This window comes from Passer domesticus, chromosome 2, assembly GCF_036417665.1.
Source record: "Passer domesticus isolate bPasDom1 chromosome 2, bPasDom1.hap1, whole genome shotgun sequence".
In the NCBI taxonomy this organism is placed as follows: Eukaryota; Metazoa; Chordata; class Aves; order Passeriformes; family Passeridae; genus Passer; species Passer domesticus.
The window spans coordinates 8,636,706-8,655,512 of NC_087475.1; the positions used below are offsets into that span (position 1 = coordinate 8,636,706).

Consider the following 18,807-nt stretch of genomic DNA (forward strand, 5'->3'; position numbering starts at 1 on the left):
CGGGCCAGGTAACCCGTGGCGGCCCCAGCCTCTCACTGGTACCCGGGGGAGCGAGTGGCAGCAGCGGCACAGCGATGCTCGTGCAAGATGGAAGAAGAGGGAAAGGGCATGTGAGGAGAAAATCCACCAGTATGTAGAAACCATCGCAAAGGCTACTTTCTTCCAGTAAAATTAAATGGACTGGAGGGGGGCTCCTGTGGAGCTGATCTTTTTATTGCTTGCACATCTCTCTTTATACCTCTCCCTTCTGCTATTACTGATTATTTAACTCTGTAGCTGCACTTTAACTTTAGAAAGAGCTCCAGGATACAGTCGGTTTGAAGGAGGACATACAAAATAAAATTTTATATTTTATTGCATTGTATTGTTCAGCATTTTAAAGAGGTAAATTAATCACTAAACTGCTGTTCTGTGCTTTAAACTACCAGCTGTTCAGTGCTCTGAATTACAAGATTTATCCTTCAGGATTTTTTTTTTAAATAATTTTTTTTTTCCACCTTTCATATAAAGACTTTATAGGGAAATAAGAACATGCTGGGGAGCGGAGGAGGGGATTAAGAGACAAAGAATCACACTGTGCTTTGGTCTTCATCCCACATCAGATGACTTGGTGACAGCCCTTCCTCTGTGGGCTTTACAGCTTAATTACCTGGATTGTGGGCTTTCCCATTTCCACTCCTTCCAATCACCCTCAGACTTTATTAGTATTTAGCGCATCTTGCTTAGTCTGTTGGGTTTTCTCTTCACCTTGGCAGCTGTAGTGTTAAACACACACAAAGGCCTTTGCTAAGCCCTCATCACTGTGATCTGCGCTTAAATCAAACAACACAAAGTCTGACCACAGCAGGGACCTTTTTTCATTACAGGTAGGAGTGAGGCAATAAAAAGAAATGTGGGGGAGGGGAGCTGGTGTGTGTGTGTTTGCAAACGCCCTCCAAGGTGTCCACAGGCCCCCTCCCTTTAAGAGAGTGTTCAGGGCTGATGAATGGGGAAAAGGGAGGATGGTGAAGTAGTTATTCTGTGCCTTCGAGTTCCCATTTTTTCCTTTAGCTTTTCTGAATCACTTCCCTTTAATTTCCATTGAAGCGCAGTTTTGAGCCCTGGGTTAAGCAGCTCGAGCCATCTGACCCCTTCCCTTTCTTTACACCTGGCTGGTGGCAGCTCACCTGCAGCTGCTGCTCAAAGCATCCTCACCCTGCCCAGGAGCAGGGGAGCTCAGGGTTTCTCCTGAGAGACACCTCTGATGCCAACCCATCCAAATGGGGTGTCAAGGCCTGAGCTACAGCACAAGCTGTGGCTGGACTCTCCATTCTCCACACAGGACAGAAAAAACAAACCCAGAATCCTCTCTGTAACCCCAACATTTCTTCTTCAGCCAGCTTGCCTCCCCCAGTTTCTCTCTTATTTCTTTCTGTGTTATACTGCAGAGAACAACTTCTGCAGAGAGTGGGGCATGAGAAGTGCAAGGTCGGGATGGAAAGTCTTTGTACAAGTTCTAGAACAAGGCTGAACATTTGGCTACACAACACATGTACAGTCACAGCCTGTATCCCACATGACAGGTGAGAATGGGATGCCTGCAACATGTTTGGTAGCCAGAGCAAATACAGGAGGTTAAAGTCTCTTGGTAGCACCATGAAACAGGTTTTCTGAGCATGTCTGGCAGTCAGTCCAGGTTTATCTCTCAGACATTGCTTTCAGACACCAGTGAGAAGCCCCAACTCTCAGCCACTGCCTTTTGAATCTCATCTCACCCAGGGCTGCTGCTGTCTTCCTTCCCATCCAGCAGAGAGGTGGTGACTGCTTGAGCCAGAGCCTGAGTGACCCTTGCTGAGCACCCTGAGGGCAACAACACCTCCCACCATCATTCCTCAAAGCATCTTGGGGCCAAAACTAGGGATGCTTTTGTGGCATCTGCCCAAACATCCTTCTCCATACACATGGGGAAAGTCAGGTTGGGTGAGGACCTGAGCAACTTGATGTGTGTGTGGCATCCCTGCCCATGGAGGGTGGGAATGGGGCTGGAACTAGATAATCTTTAAGGTCTCTACCAACCCAAACCATTCTATGATTCTGTGATTCTATGATTCCATGGTTCTATGATTCCATGATTCCTTGATAGCCCCAGAAAAATTCACATGCTATTCCCCTCATGCCCGAATAGCATGGTTCTAGTCATCTTCTCAACTTTTTATGTAGCTTGGCCCAAACCTGCCATTCCCCCCTTTCTGTTGCACTAAAAGGGCTCACAGGCTTCACTTTTGAGTGGCCCTTGACCATGCAGCAATGTCAGTGCTATTAATCTCATTAAAACACTCTAATTGAGAATGGGAGCACAGTTTGTCACAAGTGTCAGACAGGCACAGATGATGGATCCAACAAAATTACCATGGGCCCAGCTGAAGGAAATACATCTTTCTCCAGAAAAATTGCTCTCTCTGTTCTCACTGTTACATGCCCAGACATTTTCAGGTTAAAAAGAGGAGAATTTGTGTGCAGTGCAAATCATTATTTCACATCTTCCTAAAACCAAGGCAGAGGAGAATGAAAAGACATAATTAAACCTAATCTAGTCAGGAAGAATTTTATTTCCTTTAGACTGGATGATCACACATCCTGTTGCTTTTTTTTTTTTTTTTGTCAGAACCCAGATCATCCCAAAGAAAATCTTTGTCATGTTCATTTGCCTTGGACATTAATCAAGGCAAAAAAAGCCCCTCCTTTTCCAAGGGTGTTACAGACTTGGCCTGTGGCTCCTCACCCCAGGTTAGCCAATTTATTACAACCTGAGCTAGAATGGGTGTTGAGAAAAAGGAGAAAGTATTGCAATGGCCCCTGATTTTCCAGTCCACTGTTTTTAAGGAATTGAGCACAGCACCTGTGCCTACTACATTCCCTAAAATACTCCCAAAACCCTGGGCACTCTATCACAAACACCATGAAGGGCACAGGCCCGACCTGGCAGACTCCAGGTAAACACACAGTAAGAACTTGCCTTCTTCCCTTGAAATCTCACAGCTCAAGAAGTGCACAAAACACTAAGAAAGACACGAAAAAGGAGAAAGAGGTATTGGCACGACAAATGGTGAGTCCAGGGACATTGTTATCCCATTGACAGAGGGCTCTTTTAGGATTCCTACTGTCCTAAAGCATGAGTGTGAGCTTAGACAGGTGAAGGCACCACTCCCAAAGTGCTGGAAAAGCACTCATTGGCTGGTGTGAATCAGGGAGACAGCAACAGCTCCTGGTGAGAGGTATAAAAGGGGTGTGGGGTAGGCGAGGGCAGAGCTTTGAGCATGGCTGGAAAGAGAAATTTCAGAGACTCATGAGGACAAGTCTGTCATGAGCTGTGTCTGCAATGGTCAATTTTGGTCAATGAATTTTGGTCAATTCAAAGCCATTGCAAAAAAGCTTGCCTTCATCATGGCATGCTCTGAATTTTGAGTAGGCCCCCTGAAAGTGATTTGAAGCCTCTCTAAAATGTTCAGATACAGAAAGCTTGGTGAAGTGTGGAGATAATGCAGAAAGCTTTAAGATAACTTATTAATCTTGAAAATGTCTATGCAATAAGCTTGTTATCACTATGCTTTTTAAACCTTTGATAAGGTAAATCAAAATACATCTGTTCCAACAAAGTTTGCCACATTGATAAAAAAAAATCTCATGACATTTTAATTTCCAAATATTTTCCATTCACTCTGTTACTAGCAAATTTGGATCAGTTTCACAGCCCCTTGGAAATACTATTTAAATTAATAACTTTGATCAAAGGAATGAAGACAATCAGACTTTAAAGAAAATTAATATCAACTTCCCCAACATTTGGAAATAACACCCAAAGATACGTATCCCGACATTCTATGGTTCCTACAGAAATTTTACCTCAGAAAAGGCTGATTTCAAAGAGCAGTGAACAGTTTTACTACAACCACACACGCAGTATAAAGTCGATTGTGGTACTTTGTCTGCACTCAACAGGGCATTACATGGAACATCAAGAACCCAGTTCACAATTCTTCATTATTTGCTTCTTGTACAGAAGGTTACAAAGCTGCAAATCTCACTACATCATGCTCTGCACCTCGTGCAGCTACTCTGCATAAGAATTAACCAGCCTTTCTTAAATTTCTGTGTCTGTGAGTCAGTCTTTCTTAGATTTCTGTGTGTGTGAGTGAGTCTTTCCTAAATCTCTGTGTGTGTGAGTGCTGTGCAAGGTGCAGCAGCAGAGCCTGCCCTGTCTGGCTGGTGGGGCAGCTGGTGGGCTCAGAAGTGCTGAGCTGCTCTGCAGTCAGGGCAGCCACTACTTCATGGAGCCCCTCAAAGCACCTGCCCTGGGGTAATCCACAGAGTTTGGCTTCTCTCACCATCATGGGCAGAATTTGAAAGCCATTAATAACCAGATTTTCCAAGGCACAAGGCAGTGGAGATTTTCCACGTGACAGCCTGGCAATGAAAGAGTGAATCCACCTTGGACATGAAGATAAACTCAGTTTGGAGCATTTTCTGGCTGTTGTGTAGCTCATGTGAAGAAATTATATCTAGCCAAAACCTGGCACCAGCTTTCCACTGGATATGTACATTTATAAAAATTGTGAAGAAGCAAAAAGGGAGATATAAAAAGTCTTCCCTGTCCATGGTGATATGGATACAGAGATCTGAGAAGCTCTGCAGAGAAGCAAGCAGATCACAAAGCAAACCTGGGGAAGAAATCCTCAAGTGAGCTGCACCAGTAAACAAGAAAAGGCTGGGGCTCAGCAGCAGCGAGGACAGTATTCAGAGAACTCAAACGTTACTGCTTTTTCTCTGTTTTACTAAAGAAAAATCTGGAAATAAAGCACTGGGTGTCCATGAAAGAGCCAAGTGCTGTGCTCCTGTGGGGAGGGCTGGGCTGGGATATTTCTGACTGAAGAAGTGGACCTGACTACCTCAGCTTGGGATATGGAGAACATATTGCACGCACACATATAAGAGATTTACCATACCCATTCACAGACGGTTCTTCCCCACACAGATGGTGTTTATCACCTGAATTTGCTTCAGAATTTTTTCCTGGGGAATTATTGAGTAATCAACTTACCTCTCACATAATCCCTTCCTTATTATCTAAGGCAAAAACTGCTGGATCTAATAGAAGACCTGCACACAAAGGGCAAATAATGTTCATTACAACTGAACAGAATTAATTATTTCTTTAAATCTCAGATGCTGCACTCCACAATGGCATTTCTTTTTAATCTAACACCACACCAAAATCTGATCAGATAAAGAGAAGTGAAATTGGCCCAGTGTTGAATTTTAGAGAATTAAGAAACCACAACTCCCCCGATCAAACACATTTCACAAGAAAGAAACCTCACTAGCTTTGCCCATCCCAGATCCCAAAATGAAAACCTGAATATAATGAATATTCATGGTAGAGGAAGGAATAATATGGTCTTATTGAATGCACTCTGGGAACAGGTATAGAGGAAGAAAATGATAAAACAATATGAAATCTGGATTATATTTAGTTGAAGTTTTACATGCAATTTAAAATCAGATTGGATAGGTTTGGATGAGATGTGCTAACATGTGATAACATCATAATATGCTGCATGGGATATTTTTCAGAAGAGTTTTCTCAAGCCAGGAGCAGTGAGGGAGCAAAGGGAAGCTCAGCATAGCTTATCCAGATCAACATCTCTCTTCAAGAATGACAATGAGATTTTTAACAAAACCATTAGTCATTTGATTGAAGGCAATTTGACCAAAATTGATTCCCCCTGATCCAAAGGAATTAATTTCAAACACTGCAGGGTGTTTTCATGTAACATGAAAGGGCTCCTTTTGTGCTGCATGAGATTCAGACCCCACAGATCTGCTGTTCTGCAGCTCCCATCTGTGCATGGAGAATCCTTGACAGTTAGTTGCCCAGATATTTAATGTTTCAGAGAAATAATTTATTACAGGGCTCTGGCACCTTTTCTATAACCATGTAGAAACAAACACATGCCACCCAAGTCAATTAATTACTTCCTGAAAGCTCAGGAAAACATAAGAAAAGGGCTGCAGAAGGAAAGAAATACATATGGGGCCATATTTATCTATATATGATTCTATTTCTGATGGTTTGTTGCTTTCTTATTTGCTTGCATAGGTCCTTTTTGGGATCAGGCCTCCACACCTTCTTACTTTCTGTCACCTTCTTGGGTTCTATCTGTTTTCACAGAGGGCAAGACGAAGGGCTTCAAGAGAGTTTCTGATAAAATCTGCTGTCTTAGTTTGGAAAGACAGGTGTCTGCTAAGGAAGGCAGGAGCCTCCCCTGAAATGGAAAATGCAAACCCCCTCCCTCTGAATTGCTATAAATTTTAAATTAAGGGGCTCTCAGGCAAAAATATGGGAGCAGGAATAACAGTTCTTTATTAGAGAAGAAAAAAAAAGATAAAATAAACAATGCAGTAAACCAAAACAACACTGACAGAGTCAGAACACAGCCTGGCACCTTGTGGGTCAGGGTGCTGGTAGCAGTCCAATTGGAATGGTGGCTGCAGTCCTGGAGTGTCAGGTGTGGTTCTGCTGGAGCAGGGATCCTGTAGAAGGGTGTAGTCTTCCTCTGAAGGTCCAGGGGAAGAGGCAGCTGTTCTTCTGGGAAACCCAGTGGAGAAGCTGTGCTGGTGTTCCAGAACTCAAGATTATATCCGGGTAGGAATGCTTGGCTCCTCCCTCTGGGCTCACATCTCCCACTGGGGTGCTGCAGTTCTTATCAGTCATGCAGGGACATTCCATAGCCTGTTATCAGCAGATGTCTCCCCAGATGGAGGAGTGGTGTGGAAGAGATCAGGAAAACTGCCCCCTTAACAGAAGACAACTGCCATACAGATGGCAAATAGAATACAATCTGCTTGGCAATCCAGGACACCTGCATAAAGAATTAATTGCCTTTTGAGAGTACTTTCAATCTTTCTTTCTGTCCTCATTACAGAATTTTGAATAACACAGACAAATCTCTCTTTCCCCCATCAACAAATTACCAACACGGAGAGTTCATTGTCACTGGTTATTTTTGAGATTAAAGAAATAAAAGAAATGACCAAAAAATCTTATACTATTTGGTAAAAATATTACTAGCATACAAAATATGATCTTTATCCTTTCATTTTAGGATATAAGTGAACAACTAACTGCTTTCCACTAGGAAGAAATCTCTACTAACAGCTTTAGATGGAGGACATTTCCTGTCACTCCTTTGGAGGAATATATGTTTACTGAATCCATAGCTAAGCTGGATAAGCAGAAAGGAAAGATGCATCACTGCACCACTGTTGGAAAAAAAAAAAATAGTGGTTTGTAAGTAAAGCTGCACATTTGGGGTTTTCAGCAATTTTGCAGTCAGGTATGGAAGTTATGGGATATCACATTGCAAGCAGAAGTAGTCAAGGCTACTCAGCAACAGCAGAGCAAAAATAGGATTTTCAGCTGAGAACATGTCCCTGGATTTTGCGTCTTCTGTTTTCCTATCAATAATTTGCAAAGCAAAAACGATAACCTTTGGTTGACAGTGTTGTTGCTGGGCTTCTACGAGCTCACCCTCACAGCCAAGGGAATCCTTTTCTTTTAAGCATGGGCAAAAGGGGCAAAGCACTTTGGGATTTCTAGAGGAGAATTAATTCAGGTTGTACAAACCCAGTGGAGGGGAACCCTTTGCAAGCTTTGAGGCCCACGTAGCTTCATTAGCAATTCACAAACACATGAAAGTGATGCAGACAGACAGACTCGGTAGGTAGTGTGAGCTTGTACAACCCTGGGAAAAAAAATCAGACTTTGATAAAAAGAAATGTGAAGCATTTCATAGAATATGAAATCCCTTTTGAAGTTTGTTAGAATGACTGGGCCCTCATTGAATGCAAAAGAGAAATCTGATGTGCAGCATCAACTCGTACCCAAAAAAGATTTCAGAAAAGTGGCACAAAAGATGAGAAGTAGCTGAAACATTAACCTAAGGAAATATCCTTCTTTGTTATAAATTATGATTGGGAAGGACTTGGGAGCTAAGTGGTTCAGCTTGCCCACAGTAACTTGTCATTTTAGGACTCAAGATCTTGAAGGGATTGCACCCACCTCAGGATGATTCACCTCTTTTTTCTCCACAGAAAATAGTCCAGTGTAACCCTGCATTCTAAATTACATAAAACTGGTAACAGATCAGATAGATTTTTTTTTCCTGCTACTTGTCAGAATGAAGTGTATATCTAAGTTCAAAAGAGAAGGAATGGGAAGAAGAAGGATGTCGTGAGCAAGGTCTATAAAGGTACTTAAATCCCTTGAGGAAAAACCCTATGGACTGTCATAGAAAATAAAAGCCAACAAAGAGAAATCCAGCATCATTCCACAGAGTTTAAGAAAACCATATCCCTGCCCTTTAGAATTCACTGAGCAGGACAACCTGGAGAAAATCATATTAGCCTTGAAAGAGCAACAATTCTTCATCTGAGGTATTTTTGCTGGTGTAATATTTCAGTGTCTCCCACTTGTAATTATCTAAACTTCATGTCTTTGAGGTACAGCAATCCTCTTACCTCCTTTCACAGATGAAAGAACTGAGAGATGGTGCAGGGTTCTGTTTTAGGAGCAGGATGGGCCAGCAGTAGCACAGCACCTGTGCTTTCCACAGCTGCTCTCAGGGCTGCAACTTCTCCCCTGCAAGAAAGGTTTGTCTGTCCATGGAGCAGCCACCAAATCTCTGCTGGACAACACAGGCCATGTAGCTCTGCAGCTGCTACCAAAAAGTGAGGCCTCTCTGAACCCCTGCTCAGAGAGGAGAGGAATCAACAAGGTGGGGAGGAATGGCTAGGGATGCTCTCAGCCACTGCCTGAAGGACCCAGGGCAGGAAGAAAACTGTGTCTGGGTTTTACACAGTTGTTTTCCTCACTGCCATGGCACCCTGTACCTCTCAAGATCACATTTCTATTTGAATCAAGGAGTGTTCATCTTTTCCACCTGTACCATCACCCTTCATAATGACAGCTTCCACTGGGGTCTTGATCATCCTAGAAATAATAGTACTTACCTCTGTAGAGAAGAATGGTGCAAAGCTGCTTATATTGCTGGTGAAAACAATAAAATGACAAACAATAGAAGAATTAAATGATTATGGCTGTCCATATATTTGATATTTGTATGGATACAAAACCAGTGGCCTTTCTGGTTGTTTCTTTGATGAAAGCTTGCAGGAGTTTGTAGGAGGTTAGAATAAGCCCTTGATACTTTTCACATCAACTTCCTATTGACAACTAGCCCTTAGTCAAGAAGGACAAGCTTCATTAGGAAAACAGTACACATTTAATCTCAGAGTTCCACATACGGAACACAGGGGGAAAAAAACCAACAACCCAAAACAAACCTCTGGTCTGTAATCTTATGCTTCCTAAAATGTCCATGAGCTACAAACTGGAGCACAGCAAAAGGGGTTTGCTATGCAAAGTTCTGCTACCCAGTACAATGCAGGGAAAGTCAAATTATTCACAGCACAGCAACATCTGGAGCAAAACAACGCAGTTCTACTGGTCAGGCTTATGACTTAAGAGGAGTCAAGTCCCTCTTCCCCCACTACTACACCAAGCACTGCTCACAATACGAGGCTGTCTCCCTGTGGTTTTGGTTCAGCTCCAGATATAACTCTGACACTCAGTTACACATCCAGCCACATCTCACGAGGCCAAAAATCACACCACTAGCCAGCAAAACTCCAAACCCTATTGCACATACCTATGATGTAACTAAAAGATTCTTAGTCAGGATGCCAGAGGCACATAAACATTGGCCGTGCTGCTGTTTTTGCAATCCACAGTGGCAAAAGGATTGCTGCTAGTTTACAAAACACAGCCACTGACACGCTCCTCTTGGCTCCCTGCCAGCCTGCTGTCCTGAGATCCCCTCTCACAGTCAGGCTTTTTGTGACTTTGACACAATCCAAACGTGGCACAGACCTGTCCCCTGATGGTCCCAGGTCCCCTGTTCCAGGTGATCAGACTGTCAGTGGTGGAAGGTGTGAGGCTGGGGGTGGGGTGTGAAGGAGGTCACATGAACCCTGAATCATGAAAGATGATGACAAAGAGGCAGGAGACAGGTCAGTAGGAAAGATGCTTGTTGGGTACCATAGGAAAAAATCTTGTATTTCACCCTGTGTTTAAAAGTCATTGTGCTCTAAATTTGGAGGCCAAATCCTTCCCTTGAACATGCATCTCTGAGTAATTCTGAGCAGCTCAGAAAGGGAAGAGTTATCTTGACTCCAAGGTAATTAAAAACCCAACTTTTACAGCATCTGCCTAATAGGATTGCAACCTTCCAGCAAGCCTGGAGGAGCTGTGGGCTTATCAGGAATGCCAGCTCTTATGTCATCATTAACTAATGACACACTATTCATACCCACCTGGAGATGAAAGTAAAAATTTGCACATGTAATATCTGCTTCTTCTTGTGTTCCCCTAACAGACTTAGAAAACAGAAACTTGTAACAGGGCCCGACCCTGCATTCATAGAAAATTCCTATGAATGCCAGTGTGATTGAGGGCATACAAAGAACACAAGCCTGGGAAATGTCTCTGTGAGAATTTCACACTTTGAGGTCTAAAATAAAAAAGCTGCATTAAAGTATTACTGTGCTATAAGTGCAGGTGGTCCTGAAGGCTTTTAGAAATACCAAAACACTTGGTCTTCAATCTCATGGTAATCACATTGTTGATTGTGTCTGTGGATGTGTTTAACCCTTAATACGGAGTTTTCCATGTTATATTTACCTTCTTCCTTTACCTTCCCTCTTTGTAATGCCTGAAAACCTATGAATAGATAAACATTTTGAGAAAATGTATGTTGCAAATATTGTGTAAATAGCCACGCAGACAAATTGGCAAAAGCCTGCAGCCAAAAATGCTCATCACCTGCAGGACCCTGTGACAGGCAGGTGTAAATCCCTGCTGTTTCACTTCTGTGCAGAGAACAGCCAAGGTTTGTATAAGAAGTTTTTACAAATTTGGACACCAGCCTGAAAACTTTGCAGCGCAATAATTGAAAACTAAAAGAATCAGAGCCTTGAATTAAACATGAGTGTGTTTGAATTCTGCAATGGTGTAGGCACCTTGTTTGCCCGTGCAGGTGCATAAAGCTTGCAGCCAAAATAAGGATGCTGCTACTTTCCTAATTCTTGCAGCTAATATTTTCTGTATAGTTAAGCCATGGCTGGAAATACAGACTTTATGTAACCAGAAGGCCAAGGCAAGGTTTGGTCAATTGTCCCTGAATTCTGAAGAAGCATACTTAAATTTTTCAGTCGCCCTTTGCTGGCAGATAAATCAGACAAATAATTTTCTGGTTAAATTAAAAAAATATGGTTCAGCTACTCCAGTTTTGTTGGACAGGTAATGAATTAGTCAGATTGCAGTACATATACACTAAGTGTGATTATTTGGAGAAGAACTTCTGATTTATTTCAGTGGGAATTTTAAGGTAGTTTACTCCGGTGGGGAGACTTTGCCCTGAACAGTTTGTCTTCCTCTCCATGGCCAAACACTGCTCTCTAGCTACTTTCCCATTCAAATTCTCCTCAATTCAATATTCACTGGATGGATTTTTTTGGTTGTTGTTGTTTTGTTTGTTTGGGGTTTTTTTGTGTGTGTGTTAGGGTTTTTTTTTTTTTTTTTTTTGTTTGGTTTGGTTTGGTTTTTTTCCCCAGAATCAACAGGGAAAACCTCTCTCAGGCTCATTCATTTCTGAATCTGTCCTGTTCTTCCTCACTGGTAAAAGTGATAAACATGAAACTATGTTCACCTATTTATTCCCTGGCAAAACCAGTCTGCAGTGTGTCTGTCTCTTGAGTTGTCAGCCCTTCAGGGTGGGGATGCTTTTCATTTGTATTATCCAGCACTGAACTCCTTGGCAGGACACTGAGCAAAAGAATGAAACAACAGGGACAAACATTTATTACATCTAAAGAGAGAACATTAATTTCCTATGTTGTTTCTCTGCTGCTTCCATGTAAAGAACATGGGGCCAGGCTCTTGGCTGGAATTCAGTCCAAAAACATCCTGGTGATCTGCACTATCTGAGAACCTATCTGGGATTCTCAGATGGTGCAGGAGTTGAGGGGTCACTAATCTCCCTTTTTCCCTTTACATTTCAATAAAGAAGAGTCTCCTGGTGTGATGCCCTGCACAACAGCCCAGGTACATGAGAGCTGTCCCACCTTTGCTGGATCCTCGTGCAGATCAGCTCTGGTGCCACAGAACTGTCCAGGAACCAGGAGCACTCTGAGTCCAGGCTGGAGCTGCCTAAGGCAGGGCTGGACAGAGTCTGTCGTGCCCAGGGCAGGTGGAGGCAGCCCCAGGCCAGGGAGGAATGGGAACAAGGACTGGCCCAACCTGCTCGGAGTTAGGGGTCCCTGCTTCACCACTGGATCCCAGCCAGGGAGAGTGAGAAAAGCAGAGGCTTTCTTCACAGGATTTTGGGAAACTTTTTGTGGAGAAATACTCTTAAATCATTTAATGGGAGATAAGATTTGGGATGGGCTACAACAGTTGGAATTCTGGGAGAGGTTTGCCAGTCACCCAGGCTGGCCAGTGGGATTTAGAAGATATGCTGAGAAAGAAAAACATGCTCATTCATCACATTCCCTTGTTCAATTCCACACATTCAGAGACAGGAGCAGACTGTTTGCCCACTGTGAAACCTGACTAGACCTTCCTGAGATTGTAGGCCAGGTCTGAGTGCAGCTGAATACTCTCCAGTTCTGGAGAAATCAGTGTAGGGGCTGGGGCTGCCATATTGGTTTGATGTAGAAACAGAAGGAAACGGAGAGAAAATTAATAAAAATGGTTTGTTTTCAGGGGTACAGTCCAGAGCTAAAAAATTGAGCCTTGTGTTGGTCAGCTCCCCCTAATAGCTGACTGTCTGCAGCACCTGCAGCTGGTTTAAGGGGTGTGTGAATAGTGAGAGGGGACAGGAGGAAGCTGGGGTCTGACCAGGGTGCAGCTAGGATTGGCATTTCACAGCAATGCCCATAAGAAATAACTCACTAACATTTATTATATATTGCACAAGGGGTGGGAGCAGTCAGATAAGGTGGATGCATGAAAAACCAGGCTTGTTTGAACTTTGGCCTGGTTCCTCTCTGTGTTTGCTTGGTTTATACCAGGGTAAAACCACTACAGGAATCTCTTGGTAAACACAGTGAAACAGGGGTCAGACTCCTCACCCTTCACACACTCTTCCAGCCTGTGGTCACACTGGCCCTTTCTGTCTGTGATGGACCCTGCAAGCATTTGGGTGCAGTTAGGTGCCTTCACTTACCTTCTGACTAAGCCAAGATGTATCCCCACATCACAGATTTGTTTTAATCACAAAAACACAAGGAAATAAGCAGCCATAACTCAATTATGCTCCAGAGTGAACTCAAGGCACTGCAGTGAACTCAGAGGGGGTAATTCAAAGGGAAATGGGGAAACTGCCAGAGATCTGGCTGGATAAACTAAAACAAAAGAGTATCTGGCTTCTTTTACACTTAACTGAAATAAATTTGCTTCTCAGAGCTGAGTTCCTAGGCTCAGCTCCTGTTCCCCATCACCCTACAAAAAGGCAGCAGTGACAGATGAGCTCCCAGCAGCTGCAGTTCAAGGTGTGTTTATGTGGTGGCAGTACTGGATTAGCAGATTTGGTCTCTTCTCCCTTCACCACTGTTTCCTCCCTCACAGCACCCATCTGCTGTGCTGGGACAAATGTTTGCACCTCTGCATAGAAAGTGGATCAGGGAACTGATGAGGCTGGAAACCAGCAGAAGGATCCCCACACTCCCAAGATTTTTAAGGGGTCTCTTCCCCAGGCTGCCAAAAGGGTGCAAAGGACTGCACAGGGAGCCCCAGGGGTCCTCAGGTGCACCTACACACAGCTTAACACACTCATGAAACCTGATGGAGACCCCTGTTCACAGCTTTGCAGTGTCCAAATGAATGTGCAAATTTCCATCAGACACTGTGGGAGCTACAGGGGCCCCTCTGGAGCATCTTTTAAACTGAAAGAACTGGGTGATACCCTACAAATTTACCCCTAGCACTTTATCATTCCAGGATGGAAATTACCTCTGCTGCTTGCCCTCAGAAGCAGAGCAGCAGTGCACCTGGTTTGTCACCAGAAAGGGTCAATCAAACAACACAGATTAAAGCAGAACCAACCATCACTCCTTTCAAGTGGTTTCCTCCCACAAGATTTTTCCCCTTTTCTTTAATTATGCATGCAGATCACCATGAAGAAAAGCATCTAACAGCTTTTCTCCATGCTGAAAATGCAACTTTTGAGCAGCCGAAAGTCCACAGGTAACCTGAAAAATAAATTATTTCTTTTTCCCAAGCTGAGACAAAGGATAACCCATGACTGATGCTTATGCAAGCACCTGTTAGGCTGCAGAACCCAGTGCTGCTGTAGCCAGAGGACTGGAAAAGCTTCCTTTGCCTTCTCAGGGAGTGTGCTGGCTGAGAGCACAACACGAGAATGAGAATGGTGGTGTATTTCTGAAGGGATTTATTTTGGCCCATGTGACATCCTGCCCAGCTTTTCCTTGCTGTCAGCAGGACGTGAGGATTACAGCTGATCCCCACTGCTGGCTGGGCTGAGGTGGATGAGAGAGCCCCGAGGCTATGAGGGGAGGAGGCTGCTCTCCATCTCCTGCGCATTACCCTCATCCCTAGCAAAGGGCATGGACAAATTAGCCAACTTTAAGGGTTATTCTAATTTATGGCAGCGAAGAATGCGCCTCTGGGAGCCATTATAGCAGGCAAGGGTAATTGGAGAGCTAACACCCTTTAGCTAGATGTCCTTCTCTGAACACTGTGTGCATGGAAACTCAAAGAAGGAGCCAAATGGCATCAGTTTGGACAAAATCCCTGTTGGGCACGGCAGGATTACAATCCTTGGCTAAAAGGTGCTGGCATTGCCCCGTGCATGCACAGTGTGGGTCTGTTCTGAGGCTGTCGATCCCCTGAGCCTCTCCCTGGTACACAGAGTCCCTTCTTGTGGAGAACCAAGCCCCAGCCCTCTTCACACACAACCAGCCTGGCTCCTGCACTCCCCACAGCCACTCCTCTCCCTGTGCTTGCAGCTGCTGGCTGGGCTCTGGTGTTTAATCTCAAGCACCTCTTCTACTGTTTTGCAATGGCCTCAGCCCCACTGAGGAGACATTGACCAGGGCACATCACCCCATCTACCCACTCCCTTCCCAGGATAGACCTGCAGTAAAAGTGTGCAGAAGGGATTACACAGCACACGGAGAGCTTTTCCAGGACACCGTGGTGGAAGCTGATCATTGTTTGAAGGGTTGATGCTTGCTAACTCAGCCACACCTTTGCTTCAGGCACTATTGCAACAACTGGCAATTTTGACTCTCCCTGTAAACCTCATGCCTGACTCAGTTTGTGCCAGTATCTATTTTTTAGCCACAGTCAGCTCAATGGCCAGCAAGTTGAGTGTCTGATGCTCAAAGACATGTGGCAGAATACAGCCCATCACACAGAGGTAAAAGCTATGGCATGAAATCAGCTGACTTGGATCATTTTTTACAGCTATAGGCATTTCCATGTATCTGTTTTAAGAACCACAAAGAACAAGTTATGCTATGAATATGGTAACTTAAATCTAAAGTAAATTTCTCTGGAATTGATTTCCAGATACCAGACAGAAGAAGGCAAGAATTAGGCTCTTTTCCCAGATTTATAACAGAAGAACTAACAGCAGAATGTACAATTTTCTTCCAGTAATAGCTAATGATTAAATAAAGCAAAAATGAATTTTGACAAGCAGCTGGTTTAATAAAATTTATAGGCACAGTATCAGATTCTCTGCCTCTTGCAATTTACATAGTCATTCAGACCAGCACTGAGTGACTTTAACTCTCTATTACTCCAAGCCAAGGGTCTCTCCCACCCAACATGAAAAAGGTAAAAATAATTTTATATGTATAAGAAGCATAGAACCAGGTTCAGCAGAATTACATTGCATCTTTCCTTGTGAAAATTTATGTCCATGAAGAGTTCTTATGTTTCAGTCATGACTGTGTGTAAAAATGAAAGCTCTCAGAGCTATTCTGGAAAAATGGAATATTATAAAGGGGTATTTTTGAAAAATAATTTGACCAGAATTATTTTTTGGAGTATAAAGCTGTATCTTTAACTTCTGTAAATTGACCTTAACCCAAAGAGCACTTGGGAATGCTCAAGTGTGGCAGAACACAGGACTGGCAACTCACTGCTTTTTCTACCTTAGGGTACTTGTTATGCCACTAAAATAAATGATAATTTGGCTCCTAATATTCCTGATGAGAACCTTGATGAAAGATTCTGAGAAAGCATGAGCTTCTGCCACTGGCAAAAATCTGGCACAGGAAAAAGAGGTGATCACAATTCCTGGGAAAAGCAGAGCTTTGTTTCTCCTTCCTAGGAAGTGTGCCAGGAGAAGCAGAGGAAGTGAAGAGTGGTTTGGTCACTTCAGAGCAGGCAGTGTCAACAGCAAGAAAGATCAAGCAGCTGGCTCAGACACCACAGCCAAGTATACACCTGACAGGGGGGCTTCAGCAGTGCTAGAGAATTTTGTAATTAGTGTTTGTTCTGACTAGACAGGGCAGGTAACTTGTCAGGAATAGGGAAGGATAAGCACTGAGAAGGTTTGCAACAGGCACACAACATAAAGCAGCACAAGGATGCTTTTTCCACTCTACCACCTATTTCTTAACACCACAGCTACCCTAATTTAACCAATAGTTGGATTATAAAGAAAAATATTAGCTGAATAGTGTGCACAGGTTGCTGCAAGACAAGATGGAGTAGGACACAGAGAATATTAGCTGGTTTGTGACTCATCTTGCACACCTTCACTAACTCCAAGGCAGTTTACTCCCCTTTTATTGTGGAGAAATACTTTGCACTTACCATAGAATTGAAATCCAAACGTAGGACTTAACATAAGCCAGATGAAACACTGCAGATTTACATACAGCTTTCCCATGGAGATAGGCCTTCCAGAGTCCACTGAAATACAAATTTAGCTTTTATCCCCTTATTAATTCCCTTTTTAGCTTGTAATTGATGAAGATAACACTCTTCCATAATGTGATAAATATACTGCAGTAAATTGCATTAGACATGTATATGATGTATACCTAAAACACAAAAGGACATAAATTGGAAGGTTAAAATTAAGCAAGTAATTAGTTATAACTAGAAAAGTACAATAACCTTATGATCTTTAACTGATGGCTGTGAAGTCTCAGCCTGGAGTCCCCAGTCCCCTGGCATGCCTCTCCTAAATTTCTGTGAATGTCTAAATTACCTGCTGGTTACAACAGCACTCATGCTTGAGGTCACTGCAAGAGGAAATGGCCAGAATGACAGAGTGGCCACACTGCAGGGAATGGCTGGAGCCTGGGATCCACACACAGACTGTGCCATGACAGGACATTGAATTATGCTGCCACGAAAGTTTAATTTTCTTCAGCTTGTACCAAACACCACCCAGAGGCACAGAGCACAATGGCTTATTGAGGGCCACTCTGATATTAAGGAAAAGAAGGGGAATGCAGGGAAGAGAGTGCTGCCTGTGATGTTCAAGGAGATGACAGAAAAAAACCCCAAACCACATCTTCCTGTATGTTATGCTTTTCTTGATTCAGAATGCAATAGTGTGTCCTTCCCCTGCACCACCTGTGCCAAGGTGTTCTTCATCCAGCCATGGAACAGGCATATGACGGTGAATTTTCAGGTCACAGGCAGAGGCAGCATCAGGCTCATTTTCCCACATGGAATGGACTGGAATATGGCAGCTTATTCTCCTAATACAGGCACCACTTATTCTGCTAAAAGCAATAAGAAAAATTCAGTTTAAAAACCCAGTTCCCTTAGGAAACAGATTGAGATAATTTCATCAGGTATATTCTGGAAAGCTGTTACTCCAGACAATGAAGAACTGCAACCTGAGCAAAAAAACCCCTCTTAAACAGGGGGCCAGCTGTCCACAGCACAACCATTTCACACCCCCATGAAATTAAAAGCACTATTTGAACCAGTCATCGCTGAATTGGTTTATAATACAAACAAACAGGCTTCACCTTAGAGTTTAGCAGGTGTTGATGAAAGCAGTGCTTGATTAAAACTCACTCCTATCTCTGCTGAGGGAAAGGAGCAGAGCCGCCTGCAACGTGCACCTCCCAGCCTTCACCTGCTGCCCTGTGCTCAGGGGCATTATGAAGACAAAGTCTGCCATGAAAACAAAACCACAGCTCTCCTGACAGTTAGATGAAATACCAAACAGAACCGAAAACAAAACAAAGCCACCACTCTCAGCTTTTTCAGAAGTTTTCCCTTGCTTCTGCAATAGAGAGCTCCCACACTGCGGCTGCTCGCTGCTGAGCCTGGAATCAAGCCAGAAATGCTTAAATTAAAAGCTTAAATGCTCTGAAGAGTCCTGGGACCAGTGGAATCTGAACTTTCTGTTACAGAAGCCTTCTGAGCACCTCCTCCACAGTGCAGCACAGGGCCTAGGCAGCCAGGTGAAGGCAATTGTGCTTCTTAGGTGTTGATAATATTGAGGGAAAGGGTGCCAAGCAGGGTGTGTGCCTCTCCTGCAGCAGAGCAGGCACCATGCAGGAGCTGCCGCAGTGTGCCAGAGCTGGAAGCTGAGGCTGAAATCATTCCCAAGTCTTCTGAACTCTTTTAAATGAGTTCTTAACAAGCTTGTCTAGGGGAAAGAGACATTGCCTCTACCTGAACTGTCTATCCTGCTGGTAGCTGCCCAT

The 18,807-nt window shown here is 43.6% G+C and overlaps 1 long non-coding RNA gene across 1 annotated transcript; it reads right to left on the reverse strand.

The window, feature by feature from the left end:
- Positions 1-7,326: 7,326 nt before the first annotated feature.
- Positions 7,327-18,516, reverse strand: LOC135295188 (uncharacterized). Its single transcript, XR_010357211.1, has 4 exons — positions 18,121-18,516; positions 17,717-17,868; positions 16,946-17,175; positions 7,327-8,677 (listed from the first exon to the last, which is right to left on the reverse strand). It is a non-coding gene; the product is annotated as an uncharacterized LOC135295188 (long non-coding RNA).
- Between the last annotated feature and the right edge of the window lie 291 nt (positions 18,517-18,807).